Genomic DNA, 18,923 nt, shown 5'->3' on the forward strand with positions numbered 1-18,923 from the left:
AAAAAAGAGAAACAACAACAGAACGTTGCAAAAGATCTGAAACGTGTGCAGGTTCGTTCGATCGGTCGGCCGTTCTTTTGGCTCATTTTGTATTTATCTTTTTTTGGTTTTGAAATTTTGGCAAAAAGATAAATATTTTGCAACCAAAAACTCAGATCCGCAAGGCGAAAAAATGAGCATGTCAAGTGGGGACAGAGAAGATGCAGAAGAGGAAGCAAAGGATGGGGTCCACGGATGACCGCTGGGACTTATTTGAAGATGAGAGCCAATGCCCCAGCCTCAATTTTGGGCGAATATTCCGCTTTGGTATGAGGAGGAGGAGGTGGTGGTCTTAAAGAAATATCACACGAGTATAATTGAGTTTGACACAATAAATTGCTCATCATGTTTATGTTGTGTTGTCGTCGTTTGATGTTGCTGTTGTTTTTGCTTAATTCCGTTGTGTTTTTTTTCTTTTATTTCTGACCAGGGTTCACCATCGATGCTGCTGCTGCTGCTAAGGAAGAGGATATTTTAAGGTGGGGTAGAGTTGAAAGGGGACTTTGCTTTCCCGCTGTTGTGGCCTTTTGTTTTTGTGCCTTGGATCAGTCGGCACAAAACTGCACCACCTTCACCTCCAACGATTTGTTAGCCAGCGCTGATAGGAAGAGAGAGAGGGAAGAGAGACAGAACGACAAAGGTCCCTTGTGTGTGGTGTTGATATTGTTGACCTTAAAGCATTTTCTTTTTATTGTTGTTCTTTGGTTTTTGAGCTGATTTATAAATTGATTTGGATAAGTTTGGCACAGCAGGCGGAAATGTTACTGATGCCTTATGATGCTTCTGTTACAAAAAGAAACACACACAGAGAGACCAAGGCAAAATAAACAACAGCAACAAATAACTGGTGTTCAAATCTCTCACAAGAAGATACACAAAACGACTAAAAAAGTATCTCTTACCATAAGTTTTTTGTTTTTAGCAATACTTCGAGGGGTTAATCGAGAAGTTAGGGATTGAAATTTTTGAAGATTGCTCATATGTTTTGTTAATCTTCTGTGTTTTATTTTTTCAAAGACCAAAAAACCCCAAACATGGATTGTTTAAAGGGTCGACAGACAACCAAACCTGGCTCTTTTAAACGTGGCTCCACCAAACGTGAATTTTTTAAAGAATATTTTTTCAAGGACTAATAGACCAATGAATGTCGATTTTCAAAGAATATTTTTTCAAGGACCAACAGATCACCAAACCCGGATTTTTTAAAGAATATTTTTCAAGGACAAACAGTTTACCAAACGTGGATTTTTTAAGAATATTTTTCAAGGACCAACAGATCACCAAATGTGGATTTTTTTTTGAGGAATACTTTTTTCAAGGACCAAGAGATCACCAAACGTGGATTTTTTTTGAGGAATACTTTTTTCAAGGAAAAACAGCTCACCAAACGTGGATTGTTTAAGGAATATTTTTTAAGGACCAGCAGATCACCAAACGTGGATTTTTAAGGAATATTTTTTCAAGGACCAACCTCCATAAGGCGTGGAGTTATTGAAGAATACTTTTCAAGGACCAAAGGATCACCAAACATGAATTTTTTAAAGAATATTTTTTCAAGGACCCACAGAACAATAAACGTGGATTTTTTAAAGAATATTTTTTTAAGGACAGACCACCAAACTGTGATTTATTAAAGAATATTTTTCCCAAGACCAAGAGACCACCAAACGTGGATTTTTTCGAAGAATATTTTTTAAGAACCAACAGATCACCAAACGTGGATTTTTTAAAGAATATTTTTTCAAGGACCAACAGACCACCAAACTTGGATTTTTTAAATAATATTTTTCAGGGACCAACAGATCACCAAACGTGGATATTTTAAAGAATATTTGTCAAGGACCAACAGATCACCAAACGTGAATATTTTAAAGAATATTTTTCAAGGACAAACAGACCACCAAACGTGGATTTTTTAAAAAATATTTTTCAAGGACCAACAGATCACCAAACGTGAATATTTTAAAGAATATTTTTCAAGGACCAACAGATCACCAAACGTGGATTTTTAAAAAATATTTTTTCAAGGACCAGCAGACCAATAAACGTGGATTTTTTAAAGAATATTTTTTCAAGGACCAGCAGACCAATAAACGTGGATTTTTTAAAGAATATTTTTTCAAGGACCAGCAGACCAATAAACTTGGATTATTTAAAGAATATTTTTTCAAGAACCAGCAGACCAATAAACTTGGATTATTTAAAGAATATTTTTTCAAGAACCAGCAGACCAATAAACTTGAATTTTTTAAAGAATATTTTTTCAAAGAACACCAAACGTAAATTTTTTGAAAAATATTTTTTCAAGGACCAGCAGACCAATAAAATTGGATTATTTAAAGAATATTTTTTCAAGAACCAGCAGACCAATAAACTTGGATTTTTTAAAGAATATTTTATCAGGAACCAATAGACCAATAAACGTGGATTTTTTAAAGAATATTTTTTCAAGGACCCACAGACCAATAAACGTGGATTTTTTAAAGAATATTTTTTCAAGGACCAGCAGACCAATAAACGTGGATTTTTTAAAGAATATTTTTTCAAGGACCAGCAGACCAATAAACGTGGATTTTTTAAAGAATATTTTTTCAAGGACCAGCAGACCAATAAACGTGGATTTTTTAAAGAATATTTTTTCAAGGACCAGCAGACCAATAAACGTGGATTTTTTAAAGAATATTTTTTAAAGAACACCAAACGTGAATTTTTTGAAAAATATTTTTTGCAAAGACCAGTAGACCAATAAACGTGGATTTTTTAAAGAATATTTTTTCAAAGAACACCAAACGTGAATTTTTTGAAAAATATTTTTTGCAAAGACCAGTAGACCAATAAAATTGGATTTTTTAAAGAATATTTTATCAAGAACCAATAGACCAATAAACGTTAATTTTTTAAAGAATATTTTTTCAAGAACCAATAGACCAACAAACGTTAATTTTTTAAAGAATATTTTTTCAAGGACCCACAGACCAATAAACGTGGATTTTTTAAAGAATATTTTTTTAAAGAACACCAAACGTAAATTTTTTGAAAAATATTTTTTCAAGGACCAGCAGACCAATAAAATTGGATTATTTAAAGAATATTTTTTTAAGAACCAGCAGACCAATAAACTTGGATTTTTTTAAGGATATTTTATCAAGAACCAATAGCCCACCAAACGTGGATTTTTTAAAGAATATTTTTTCAAAGACCATCCCAACAATAAACTTGGATTTTTTAAAGAATATTTTTCAGGGACCAACAGATCACCAAACTTGGATTTTTTAAAGAATATTTTTTTAAGGACCATCCCAACAATAAACGTGGATTTTTTTAAGAATATTTTTTTAAGGACCATCCCAACAATAAACGTGGATTTTTTAAATAATATTTTTCAGGGACCAATAGATCACCAAACGTGGATATTTTAAAGAATATTTGTCAAGGACCAACAGATCACCAAACGTGGATATTTTAAAGAATATTTTTCAAGGACCAACAGATCACCAAACGTGGATCTATTAAAAAATATTTGTCAAGGACCAACAGATCACCAAATGTGGATATTTTAAAAATCTTTTTCAAGGACAAACAGATCACCAAAGTGGATATTTTAAATAATATTTTTCAAGAATGAACAGATCACCAAACGTGGATTTTTAAAAAATATTTTTCAAGGACCAACAGACCACCAGGCGTGGATTTTTAAAGAATATTTTTTCAAGGACCAGCAGACCAATAAACGTGGATTTTTTAAAGAATATTTTTTCAAGGACCAGCAGACCAATAAACGTGGATTTTTTAAAGAATATTTTATCAAGAACCAATAGACCAATAAACGTGGATTTTTTAAAGAATATTTTTTCAAGGACCCACAGACCAATAAACGTGGATTTTTTAAAGAATATTTTTTCAAGGACCCACAGACCAATAAACGTGGATTTTTTAAAGAATATTTTTTCAAAGAACACCAAACGTGAATTTTTTGAAAAATATTTTTTCAAGGACCAGCAGACCAATAAAATTGGATTATTTAAAGAGTATTTTTTCAAGAAACAGCAGACCAATAAACTTGGATTTTTTAAAGAATATTTTTTCAAAGAACACCAAACGTGAATTTTTTGAAAAATATTTTTCAAGGACCAGCAGACCAATAAATTGGATTATTTAAAGAATATTTTTTCAAGAACCAGCAGACCAATAAACTTGGATTTTTTAAAGAATATTTTATCAAGAACCAATAGACCAATAAACGTGGATTTTTAAAGAATAATTTTAAAGACAAACAGACCAATAAATGTGGATTTTTAAAGAATGTTTTTTCAAGGACCAGCAGACCAATAAATGTGGATTTTTTAAAGAATATTTTTTCTAGGGCCAGCAGACCAATAAACGTGGATTTTTTATTGAATATTTTTCAAGGACCAGAATGCTATTAAAAGTGAGGTTTCTACGAATATTTTTAAGGACCAACAGATCACCAAACGTGAATAATTTAAATCATATTTTTCAAGGACCCTCAGACCAATAAATGTGTGTTTTTTTTAAAGAATATTTGTCAAGGACCAACAGATCACCAAACGTGGATATTTTAAAGAATATTTTTTTGTGAACACCCTATCACAAAACGTGGATTTTTCAAAGAATATTTTTCAAGAACAATTATAGAAATAATTTGATTTTTTTTAAAAATATTTTTACAAGGACAACATACCATGAAATGTGGATATTTAAAAAAAAAAATATTTTTACAAGGACAACAGACCATAAAATGTGGATTTTTTAAAGAATATTTTTTCAAGGACCAATGAACCTGGATTTTTAAAAGAATCAAGGGCCAAGAGACTAATAAACATGAATTTTTAAACGAATCAAAGGCCAAAAGACTAAGGTTGATATTTCCGCCTCTCCCATTTAGACTTTTATTTAAACCGGCGGTCGGACATAATCCCTACGGTCATAATCCCCATTGCAATTATGGGGATTATGACCTTTATTCGATCATAATAAAGGGGCGGAGGAGGGGGTATGACCGTTTGCTATGGGGACTACTTACAAAAAATATCAAATGTAGTAAACTGAAGTTCGCGTTAGCCGGTACCGGACATATCCAGAGGAGACAGCCTTTGAACATACCCATTATTATGGGGGTTATGTCCGCTTCTTTCTGTGTTTTATGACCCTTTTTTTTCTTGGACATAAGCCCCATTCCATTATGGGGGGTTCGGTAATAACACCCAGAAAGTTGCGGACATAATCCATATAATAATGGGAATGCCAAAAATGATTGGGTGTGGGGAAAAATTGAGATTTTCTCCTCTGGATATGTCCTGCACCTAAAGTTCATAATTTTTGTAAGTAGTCGGCCTTTGGCCTCGGTGTGAAATTTTTTCCTCTAGGTATGTTCCGCACCGACTACCGCGAATTAAAGATTTCTATAAATAATTATTTATGTAAATAGTCCACACAGCAAATGGTCATACTGCCTAAGGGGATCGTGTCCATTTTGGGCAACAATTATTTTTTAGAAATATAAACTAATTTTTGGCAGAAGGGCGATAAGTAAAATGAGTTTTAAAAATTTCATGATTCTCGCAATTGTTTCTCCTCCCTTCGTTTTTCATAGGATTTTTTTTTCTTTTTTGTGGATACCACAAAAGCCAATGTAAAATGTCGATGTGAACATATTAACTAAACATGTTTTGTTGAAAATTTTCAATAAATTCAATGATTTTATTAAGAAAACAATCATCGGACAATATAACCAATAAAGGAATTCTCCACTCAGCATTACCAAAAAAAAAGCGGAATCGCATTCGAGTTTGGTATGCGCTCGTTCGCGATCGAAACATGGGATTGTAATTCAAACAGCAATGGATCCAAACAACAACGGCCATTCAAACTCGTAAATTTTTCTTTTGGCAGGGATTGTTTTTCCCCATATCTGTTTTGCATCATCATGATCAAATTTATGAAATATGGTAATTGTTTTATTACATAAGCTGAAGCTACATGAATTCCGCAAGCATTGCCAAAAAAGACCCCAAAACAAAAATGAAGCTTCACAAAAGACAAACAACATGTTTTTTTTGTTAAGAATGCTTTTTTTGGTCAAAGAAATTCTCGAAAAAAATCGCTTTTCAATATTTCTTTTCTTTTGAAAACAATTTTGAAATTTGATATTGTTGTTGTGAGTTTCCAAGCGCCGCCATAACATTTTGCTTATTATTATTTTCGGTGCTGTTATGCAGATTCTTTACACACAAATTCCCTAACCAGACAGCCAGCTAGCCAGCGAGCGAACGAACAACAGTTGTTTAGGAGGTTCTTTGTGTTCTTTTTTTGGTTTGAGCATGACATCAAACAAAATCATGGTAATTGAATTTGGACTCTCTAACAAAAGTTGATACAACTAAACTTGACATAATAACAAGACAGGCCAAAAAGAGGCAGACGGACGGACTGTTGGATGGACACGTCGGCTGACTGATGAGCCGTTGAACATCATGAAGCCATTGCAACACCATCATGTTGATGTTATCCGCCCCTGGGGGGAACAATGTTTTGCCTACTGACGAAATACTTTGTTCGGAAAAACGACATGGTGCGGCAGCTTTTTTTGGATTTTCGAAAACGTTTTGGGTAACCGAATGTTTGAAACAATGTAATATTCAAGGCAGTATTAGAGGAAATTTTCCTCCATTGTAAAATGGTAAATAAATTTTAAACTGTTAGATTTTTATGCAACAATGTTGCTGTAGTGGTGAAAAATGCGATGAAATATCTCGTATGAGAGTATATAAGATAGGAGATAAGGGGAAGATTTCTTCAATAAAATATCTCCTGAAATGGAGTATATTTCTTCAAGGACTAACCCTTGTGAATTAATTAAAGAAATTTTTTTTAAAGGGCAATCAACGTGGATTTTTTCACAAATATTTTTTCAAGGACTTGCATCACAAAAAAATTGCGGATTTTTTAAAAATTATTTTTTGGACTACCCGAAACGGGGATTTTTTGGGACTTAATATAATTTTTCAATAACCAGCAGACCTATGAAAGTGTTTCTTTTAGGAACTCCAACCGAGAATATTTTTTAAGGACCAATAAACGTGGATTTTTTAAAGAATTTTTTTTCAAGGACCGACAGACCAATAAACGTGGATTTTTTAAAGAATATTTTTTAAGGACCATTCAACCACCAAACGTGGATTTTTTAAAGAATATTTTTTAAGGACCAACAAACCACCAAACGTGGATTTTTAAAGAATATTTTTCAAGTACCATCCAACCACCAAACGTGGATTTTTTAAAGAATATTCTTTTCAAGGACCATCCAACCACCAAAAGTGGGTTTTTTAAAGAATATTTTTCAAGGACCATCCAACCACCAAACGTGGATTTTTTAAAGAATATTTTTCAAGGACCATCAAACCACCAAACGTGGATTTTTTAAAGAATATTTTTCAAGGACCATCAAACCACCAAACGTGGATTTTTTAAAGAATATTTTTCAAGGACCATCAAACCAACAAACGTGGATTTTTTAAAGAATATTTTCAAGGACCATCAAACCACCAAACGTGGATTTTTTAAAAAATATGTTTTTTTCAAGGATCAAAGGATTTTTTAAAGAATAATTTTTCAAGAACCAAAGGATCATCAAACGTGGACTTTTAAAGAATATTTTATCAGGGACCAAATTATCGCCAAACGTGGATTTTTTAAAGAATATTTTTGTCAAGGACCCCAGTACCACTAAACGTGGATTTTTTAAAGAATATTTTTTTCAAGGACCAAAGTACCACCAAACGTGGATTTTTAAAGAATATTTTTCAAGGACCATACAACCACCAAACGTGGATTTTTTAAAGAATATTCTTTTCAAGGACCATTCAACCACCAAAAGTGGGTTTTTTAAAGAATATTTTTCAAGGACCATCCAACCACCAAAAGTGGGTTTTTTAAAGAATATTTTTCAAGGACCATCCAACCACCAAACGTGGATTTTTAAAGAATATTTTTCAAGGACCATCAAACCACCAAACGTGGATTTTTTAAAGAATATTTTTCAAGGACCATCAAACCACCAAACGTGGATTTTTTAAAGAATATTTTTCAAGGACCATCCAACCACCAAACGTGGATTTTTAAAGAATATTTTTCAAGGACCATCAAACCACCAAACGTGGATTTTTTAAAGAATATTTTCAAGGACCATCAAACCACCAAACGTGGATTTTTTAAAGAATATTTTTCAAGGACCATCAAACCACCAAACGTGGATTTTTTAAAGAATATTTTCAAGGACCATCAAACCACCAAACGTGGATTTTTTAAAGAATATTTTCAAGGACCATCAAACCACCAAACGTGGATTTTTTAAAGAATATTTTCAAGGACCATCAAACCACCAAACGTGGATTTTTTAAAGAATATTTTCAAGGACCATCAAACCACCAAACGTGGATTTTTAAAGAATATTTTCAAGGACCATCAAACCACCAAACGTGGATTTTTTAAAGAATATTTTTTTCAAGGAATAAAGGATTTTTTAAAGAATAATTTTTCAAGAACCAAAGGATCATCAAACGTGGACTTTTAAAGAATATTTTATCAGGGACCAAATTATCGCCAAACGTGAATTTTTTAAAGAATATTTTTGTCAAGGACCCAAGTACCTCTAAACGTGGATTTTTTAAAGAATATTTTTTTCAAAGTACCACCAAACGTGGATTTTTTAAAGAATATTTTTTGCAAAGTACCACCAAACGTGGATTTTTTAAAGAATATTTTTTCAACGACCAACAGATCACCAAACTTGGATTTTTTAAAGAATATTTTTTTCAAGGATCCAAGTACCACCAAACGTGGATTTTTTAAAGAATATTTTTGTCAAGGACCCAAGTACCACTAAACGTGGATTTTTTAAAGAATATTTTTTTCAAGGACCAAAGTACCACCAAACGTGGATTTTTTAAAGAATAATTTTTCAAGGACCAAAGTACTACCAAACTTGGATTTTTTAAAGAATATTTTTTCAAGGACCAAAAAATCACCAAACTTGGATTTTTTAAAGAATATTTTTTCAAGGACCAAAAAATCACCAAACCTGGATTTTTTAAAGAATATTTTTTCAAGGACCAAAAAATCACCAAACGCAGATTTTTTTCAAGGACCAAAAAATCACCAAACCTGGATTTTTTAAAGAATATTTTTTCAAGGACCAAAAAATCACCAAACTTTGATTTTTTAAAGAATATTTTTTCTAGGACCAAAAAATCACCAAACGTGGATTTTTAGAGAATATTTTTTCAAGGATCAAAAAATCACCAAACGTAATTTTTTAAAGAATATATTTCAAGGATTTTTAGTGAATATTTTTTTCAAGGACCAAAAAATGAGTAAACTTGGGTTTTTTTAAGGAATATTTTGTTAAGGAGCAAAGGACCATAAAATCAGGATTTTTTAGAGAATATTTTTTCTAGAACCAAAGATTTTTTAAAGAATATTTTTAAGGACCAAATGATTTTTTATAGAATATTTTTTCAAGGCCCAAGTGATCATCAACATTTGTTTCTTAAAGAATATTTTTTCAAATAATAAATGAGAATAATCAAACATTGATTTTATAAAGCATATTTTTTGAAAGACCTACTGATTTTTTACAAAATATTTTTTCAAAAACCCAAGAAGGACCAAACGATCATCAAACGTGGTTTTTTAAAGAATATTTTTTGAAAGAACAAAGGACTATCAGACGTGTATTTTTTAAAGAATAATTTTTAAGCACCAACAGACCAATAAACGTGAATTTTTAAAAGAAAATATCGTTTTAAGGACCTATGGAACAATAAACGCAGATTTTGAAAATAAAACATTTTTTAAGGACCAACAGATCATAAACATGGATTTTTAAAAGAAAACATTTTTAAGGACCAAGAGATCAATACAAGTGGATTAAAGAAAAAAACACCTTTTCAAGGACAATCTGAGACATAAGCGTAGATCTAATAAATTCAAGAACCTTCAGAGGGTTAAACGTGGATTTAAAAAATCCAAGGACCTTCAGAGAGATGAACGTGGATTAAAAAATTTCAAGGACCTTCGGAGAAATAAACATGGATTTAAAAAATCCAAGGACCTTCGGATGGATAAACGTGGATTTAAAAAAATCAAGGATCCTCGGAGTAATAAACAGCCCTTTAAAAAAACGTGGATTAAAAAAAAATGAAGGATGTACTTTGATTTTCAAGGAATATATTTGCAAAGACCGACAATCGACGTGAATGGTTTTAAAAACTATTATTTCAAAGAATTTCTGACGAATCAATTCAGATTTCTTCAAGGACCAAACATGATGAATTTTAAAAAAAAAAATAATTTAAAACAAAATATTTTTTCAAGGACAATCAGAAAAAATCTTTTTTAAATATTTTTTTCAGGGCCTGAGGAGCACTCGGGGATTTATAAAACAATCAACATGGATTCTATCAAAAATATTTTTTCAAGTACCATTAAGTCACTTAACTGTTAATTTCTACAAGAATATTATTTCTAGGATCATCTCTAGATTTTTTTGTGAGAAAATATATTTCAGGGAAATTAAGGCAGTAAACATAGATTTTCTGGAATAGTTTAAACTTTCGATATTTGAAAATATTTTTAGAAGGCAAAAGTCTGGGTTTTTTTATTTATTTATTTTTTTTTTTTTTTCAAATAACTAAGAAGATAGTAGGGTTGGATTTTTAAGACAGCCATATACAGAATATACACTTCTTCCCTTTCGTAAGGATCAATCAATTTGTTTAATTTATTCTCAGGGACCTCACAATCAAACAACGTGGGTTAAAAAATTGATAAAAAAATTGATTGATAAACGTGGAATTAAAAAAAACAAGAACCTTTGAAGACATAAAAGTAGAATTAAAAAATCCAAGGGCCTTCGGAGGGATATACGTGGATTTAAAAAAATTAAGGACCTGCGGAGTGATAAACGTGGATTTAAAAAATTCAAAGACCTTCAGCGGGATTAACTTGGATTAAAAATTGAATTGAAATTGAAGGATATACTTTGATTTTTAAGGAATATATTTACAAGGACCGACATACCAATCAACGTGGATTGTTTTAAAAACTGTTATTTCAAGGAATTTCTGACCAATCAATTCAGATTTCCTCAAGGACCAAACATCGTGAATTTTTATTTATTTTTTTTTCAAGGAACAATCAGATGGAATTAAAAAAAAAATTCAAAGAAAATTAGAAAAAATATTCTTTCTCAAATATTTTTTCAAGGATCTGAGGAACCCTGGGGAATTTATAAAACAATCAACACGGATTCTTTCAAAAATATTTTTTCAAGTACCATTAAGTCCGTTATCCTTAATTAATTTCTTTAAGGATCATCTGTGGATTTTTCTTAAGAATTTCCACAGCAAAAACAAGAAATGAATTTTTATAATTTTTTTATGAACCATCAAAGGAATATTCATGGATATTTTTTTTCTATTATCGTAGATTGTTAGAACGTGTTTTTTTTCAGGACCATCAGGCTCATAGTTGTAGCTATTAGAATAATGTTAGTGGAATTTTTAAAAAAATATATTTTAATTTTCTTCACCTTTCTATAGTTATCTGGGAATATCAAAAAAATGAAAAAGGGTTATTTTTGCTACAAAACGTAACTACTTTTTCAACAGAGGAAAAAACTAAGCCAATACCAACAACAAATATAAAATCGTTTAAAACAACACCAAAAACGTAGTATTGTTTTTTCGGTATTTCCTTTTTATTTGAGTTCTTCGCTTTGGGAACACAGAGAAATCGGCCGCCGCTAAAAAACCATTCCGTGGGCTACTGACGATGATGATCATCGTCAACAGCCTGACATTGCCGCCACTGACGAGTTTCGTGTGGCTTCTGTCATGTTTTCTAGTTGTGGGGGAAAGGCGAACCATTGCCACCAACAACAACTACAACTACAAACATTTTGTCTATTTTAAACAACGACCTACGACGCCGTTTTTTATGTAGTTCATGTTCTAATTTTTTTTTGGTGCTTGGTTGGTATGCCCTAAGATTGGTAGATGTGTTTTTTGTTGTGTGGATGGTGGTACTCTATATTCTCTGCTCTAAAGGTTTTAGTGGTTTAGTTGTTTGTTCTAAAAAGGGTTGACTATATTTACTTTATCGAAGCTTTACCACCTAAAGTAGAGAAAGTAAACTGAAATAAATTAATATATTGAATCTCTATAAAATTGTGAGGACAAATCAGAAATATAGGGTCGGCATTTCCAGATTTTGAACCTTCTTCAAATATTATTTCAAGGATGGATTCAACCATTTCTTGATATTTTTGATACAATTTTCCTCTGCCTTTTTTCAAGTTTTTTTTTAATAGCCTAACCATGCTAGTCGATACGCTCACATTGTCTTCATTTTTCATAGGGTGCCTTCGAATTCGCCAATGTCCCGTCCAATTTTTCCTCATGCCATTTCTATTTTAGAAATTTCTTGTCGCTGTAGTTTGTTTCATTTAAACCGAACATTGCAAAATGTTTTTGCCCAACACAATGTCTTTAATGGATTCTTTTATTCCCTGACATGAAGATGTTTCGACTGACACTGAAATATTGTAAACAATGTCCTGACTTGAGGAGTAACAAAATTAGAAAACATTTTCATGAAAACTTGTCCAGGGTTTTCCATTCTCCCAACAATGAACACATTTAAGTTGATGGTTTTAAATAAATAACATCAAAATTTAACTCTGTAGAAGGGATAACAATGTCCTAGATTCGAAATTTGGGAAAAACATGTGATGTTCGCTCAAATATTTGGTATGTAAGGGTAAATTGGGAATGGTGGAGTTTTATAAATAAAAAAACAGGTTAAACAAGTAAGCAAAGGCTACAGTCGAGCGGGGCCGACCGTTGAATACCCTACAACACTATAATAAACGATACAGATACTCGATAGAATTCCACAAGATATTTTGACAAATAATAAAAGAAAATAACCACCAGGTTTCGTTCTCTAATTTTCGAATAATAGCAACTTAAACTAATTTGCTCATTTCCAATTTATTAGTAGATGTTGCACGTAAATGGTCTTCCTAGATCTGGAAGCAATATTTCTCAAAGACCTATAATCTCTCAGAAGTGGCAAAAGATTAACATTTATTATTGGTTTTTGACTGAAACTCATCTATATGAGATACAGACATTTGACTATTTTCTTCAACGAAATCAGCGTTAACAAAATTGTCAAAAGTGCATCTTTCCTGTATTTGTGAATTCTCCAAAAAGTCACTGGAATGGACATTGGGCGATAATTACGACTTGCTGACAATTTTGCAGTTTTTTTGGTCCAATTCAACCCCTAAATATATGGCGATCATCTCCAAAAAGAGTAGGCTTCTATTCTGATCCTCATCTTATCTCCATGCAAAATTTCGTAAGGATCGGGTCATAAATGCGATCTGTATATGATATCCTGATATCCTAACTACTTAGTTTTGTTAGCTGTAGAAATATTACAAAATGTTTAATTCAAAATGAAAATTTGCCAAAAATATGACAAAATTGAAAAAATATGAGAAAATTTTACAAAATCAATATTTTCATCTTTAGAGAGATATTTTTATGCGATTTTTTAGACGTTTTTTCTTTCCTGCCAAGAGGCCATTCTAAATTAATGAGAACTGTCGAAATCAGTTCAGCCGTTCTCGACATATAAGAGATCTTTCAAGCATATCTTCTTTGATAGACATATATAACGCACATATTTTGCTAAATATCCGATTTGTTGGATGTTAACATCAATGTAAAGATCAGAAGTAACCTTGACATGGCTTCGTGATTTCGCCAGGATTTAAAATATTCGCGGTTTAATGAAAAATGTTGAATTTTTTCAACACAAAAGATATGGTCTATTTTACCCGCTAAATATTACCCGATGACCACCCAAATTGGTAGGCTTCTTCCCCGCCCTAAACTCTAGTTACATGCGAAATTCCGCGTCGATTGATCTATAATTGCGACCTGTATAGCTACCGCAAAATCCGACATTTTTTCAGTATTTGGTCCATTTCAACACCTAAACATTTGGCGATCATCTCTAAAAGAAATGGGGTTCTATTCTGACCCCTCCATTCAAAATTTCGTGAAGATCGGGCCATAATTGCGACCTGTAGAGTGATTACAAATTAACATGGACAGACGGACAGACGGACAGACGGACGGACGGACATACATAGCTAGATCGACTCAGCTCGGCGAGCTAGGAAGATCCATATATACTTTCCCATATGGGAAACCAATATTTCGAGGTGTTACATAAAATCTGGCCCAATCAAACATATAATACCCCCAACACATAGTGTTGTAGGGTATAAAAACAGTAAGTTCGGCCGGGCCGAACTTTGAATGCCCTCCACCATTTGGAACGAATTTGGAAATTTTCAAAAAATATATCTTTAAAAATTCTGTAAAAATTTTAAAAATACCGAATATATCCGTTATATTGGGGTTTATACGGCGTGGACGTACATAGGCATTGTTTGTCATAAGCCATTATCATATTCAGATTCGAAACTTGAAATAAACGGTGAATAATGTAGCTAAAATCATCAAAATATCGTATATAGGGAGGTACCGTTATATCGGAGCTGTGCGAAGACCTGGACCAGCATAGACAATTTTTTGTCACAGGCTATAACATCCATTACAAAAGTCAAATACGACATCTCAAACAATTTCGGTGGGTATTGTACCTAAAATCGTCAAAATACCGAATATAGGGAGGTACTGATATATGGGGGCTATAAGAAGACGTGGATCCGCACACACAATTTTCTGCCATAGGCTGCAGTATCTAGTACTAACTTCAAATGCGAAATTTGAAACAATTATGGTGAATAATGTCGCTAAAATCATTAAAATACCGAATATCGGGTGGTACCCTTCTATGGGGTCTATACGAAGACGTGGACCTGCACAGACAATTTTCTGTCATAGGCTGTAGTATCCATTTTGAACTTTAAATACCAAATTTGAAACAATTCCGGTGAATGATGTCGCTAAAATCATTAAAATACCGAATATCGGGACGTACCGTTATATGGGGGCTATATGAAAACGTGCAAAGGGAATGACAAAGGTAATATACCCTCCATAGTATGTTGGAGGGTATAAAAAAATATTACTTCCTATTTTGACAAAAATAATAGATAAATAAATAGGTCTAATATTAGACCTTACCAGAAAGTATTGGTCAGTTTTCCAACAGATATATGTATATCCCAATCTTTGTATATAAAATAGACAAAACGGACGAATCTAGAATCTTGAAATTTTACACGAAGGTCAGTGCGTAGGCGTTGGGTTTTTTGGAAATTCATTCTAAAAAAGTACTAGAAGTAATAAAATTTGCCAACAATTTAATATTGAATTCGGCAATTTGGAGTGACAGTCACTGATGTATTGCTGTACTAAGTATGCGAACTGTACAAGATGGTACTAAATTTGGAACAGTTTGCTTAAGGGTGACCGGTGGGAACTGCTTTTTTGAAATTTTGTATTGGTGGTAGGTTAGTGATAAAGAAGTGGTTTTCGAAACTTGTGCTACAAGAACACGAAAAGTACAAAATAGTACTATATTTGGTACTAATTGAACAGATAGTGCTTGAAATCTCAAATTAGGTATTAGGATCACTGTTCATGTGTAGCCAGGACATATAGAGGTTGTTTCCGTAATGTGTACTCTAATTGTACGAAAAGTACTAAATGGTGGCATATTTAGAATTGGGTGAAGGAATGGAGATAAAATTCCGAAATTCGATATTTATATAACTGTTGATATCTGAGGTTGAGATTTGGCGGAGGTTTGGAAATGCGTCCTGTATTTGTACTAAAAGCTCAAAATGTTACTAAATTTGGTATTGGGTGAAAGGATAGAACTGAAATCCTCAATTTTTATCTTAAGGTTTCTATCGGTGCCTAGAAAGAAGATATGGAGGAAGTTTTAAAAATGTGTACGAAAAGTACCAAAGAGTACTAAATTTAGTATTGGGTGAAAATATCGTGTTTGCAGTTTGAAATTTTGTATTAGGATCGCTTTTCATGTATAGCCTACACATATAAAGGTAGTTTCCGAAATGTGTACAATAGTAGCACGAATAGTACAGAATGGTACTATATTTGGTATGGGGGTGAAGGGATAGAGATACAATTCTGAAATTTGATATGTGGATTACTTATGGCCTCTGCCTTTACGATTTTACAGTGTTTGGTAAATGTATCCTTTATTTGTACGAAAATTCCTAAATGGTACTAAATTTGATATTGGGTGAAGGTATAGGGCTGGAATCCTCAAATTTTGATAATGTGGTATCATTTGGTATCTGGAATTGAGATATGGAGGTGGTTTTGGAAATGTGTATTTTAATTGTACGAAATGTATCAAATGGTACTAAATTTAGTATTGGGTCAAGGAAAGGAGCTGAAATCCGGAAATTTGATATTAAGATCTCTGTTGGAATCTGAAATTGAGATATAACTGTGGTTTTGGAAATACGAATTATAATTGTTCCAAAATAGTGCTATGCAGGGTGAGATAAAAAAAATTCGAACAAAGTCAAACGCCACATTTTTTTAATTTTTTTCTTTAAATTTTATTGAATGAAAGCAAAAATGTCGAAAATAGCATCAAATTTTAAAATAAGTTTAGATTTGTTCCAATTGGTCACCTTTGGCACGAATTATGGCCTTCAAACGGCCAATGAATGCCCGAATGTTGTTCTGCGGTACTTTGGCCCATTCCTGGCGAAGCGCTTGCTTGAGTTGATCGACATTTTGATATTTTTTAGTGCCAACCTTGCCTTCCAAAATATTCCCGACACAATAGTCCAACGGATTGGTATTCGGAGATTTTAGTGGCCATTGTGCACCATTTTTGGGTGGCTGGCGCGTGCATAGTGCGATGGTGCTGAGTCCTGTTGGAATGTCCAAGGTCTGCGGTCAAAATGTTTGCTTGCCCAAAACTTTATACACCCTCCAGAATATTTTCGTGATAATATTCGGCATTTATTCCAATGCCACTGTCGATTAATACGAGCGGAGAGCGACCATTGGCTGCTATGGCGGCCCACACCATTACCATGGTCGGCGCTTGAGTTCTGGTGGCCAACCGAAGGCTAACATTTTCAGCTGACCTCTTTGGCAAATAAACACGATCATTTTGTTTGTCTTTGTTTACAAACTGCTGGTCAACGAATGTTTTTTCATCGGAAAAAACTAAATTCGGCTGTTTACCACTTTCGGCCAAGCGAAACAACTCTTTAGCTCTTTTGAATTTATTTTCTTTCTGTTGCGGTGTAAGTCCTTGCACTTTTTGGAATTTATCCCGAGCTCATTTTATCAATATTTGCCGAATGGAATATTGCAATATGATCAGCTCACAAGCCATTTTTCGGTCACTGCGACGCGGGTTTCGATCAAGTCGCTTCTTTACTTTTCGAACCATTTCTGCTGATGTTGCTGTTTTCTTCCGTTCACTTCCTTGACGTTGGCCTACGCTACCATTATCACGGTAACGAGCGATGGTACGAGACATAACAGATTTAATCACATTTAAATGCTGGAGTGCTCTAACAATAGCCACTTGTGGTTTTCCAGCGAAATATATAGAAATCACACAATCACGCTTGAATTCCGAATTCACGAATAACTTTTTTTCCGGAAAACTCTCACCAAAATGCTTTTGTACGCTTGTATACAATAATTTAAACAGCTATTGGACGAGTTTCTTAGAAATGACAGTAGTCTGAAGTTCGTTGCAGTTTTACCCTGTAGTTGGTGTAAGAACCCGAAACAAAATCGCGTGCCATCAAATCTTATCGGATTTTTCCATGACTTAAGCTAGCTTCTCGAACTTCTACAGTTTGTTAACCAATCTTTTTTTTTTTTTTCTTTAGATGATCTTATTGGCCTATCCTCTTTATCCTACCTACTTTTGTTTGAAAGCACACAAAATCCTTGTTAGTTTTTATTTCTCTCGATTCGCATTTGTTTTTTTCACTCTCTGTATGTGACATTTTGATGGTATTAGTTGTTATGTTTTTTTGCTGCACTGGACTCATCTAAAAATAAATGCCAACATGGAAGAAAAACTTCTGATGAAGATTAACTTTAGCCGCGCAAAAAAAAAAATCGAGCCGACTTGGATTGGTTTCTGACAGCGTTAATGTATTCCAATAGCCACCAGAGGACTGCCAGGCTGGTAGCCTGCCTGACTGACTAACTACACAACAATGAGACAAAAAACGCTTAAAATAGAATCTTCTTTTTTGTTGGTGCCTACTATGTTGCGAACTTACGGAGAATTGAAAAAAAGTGCTTCATTTCTTCAATTTATCAATTTAATAAAGAGTCCCAATCATAATTCCATAAAAAGATCGAATAACTTCCACCACAGCGGAATTAGATGTGCTGCGACGACGATGCTTATTTTCAAAATGATTGAGTGAAAATCTCCGGGGTCTTGTACATGTCATTTGCAATTTTAGTTGTCCATCAAAGTATTTTCTTGTTTCTTGTTAGCCTCTGATAAATTGTGGCCAGGAAAAATATTAGAAATTAAGCATTTAAGTTATGTTGGCTTGTAACGATGTAGGGACTAAAGAAAACTGCCTATAGAATATCTTAGAAAGGTCCACACAATATCAAGGCCTTGATCTGGTGGTGGGAGAGTTGAAGTGGAGGTGATGGTCAGTGGGACAAAACCCAAAAAGTTGTAATGTTTTTAGTCCCAAAATTTTATAAAACTCTATATAACCTAAACCAAAGGCGAAGCGCCCTTGAGAAGACACAATGTAAAAACCAGTAAAGATAATC

The sequence above is a fragment of the Musca domestica genome, unplaced genomic scaffold, assembly GCF_030504385.1.
Source record: "Musca domestica strain aabys unplaced genomic scaffold, Musca_domestica.polishedcontigs.V.1.1 19, whole genome shotgun sequence".
Lineage (NCBI taxonomy): Eukaryota > Metazoa > Arthropoda > Insecta > Diptera > Muscidae > Musca > Musca domestica.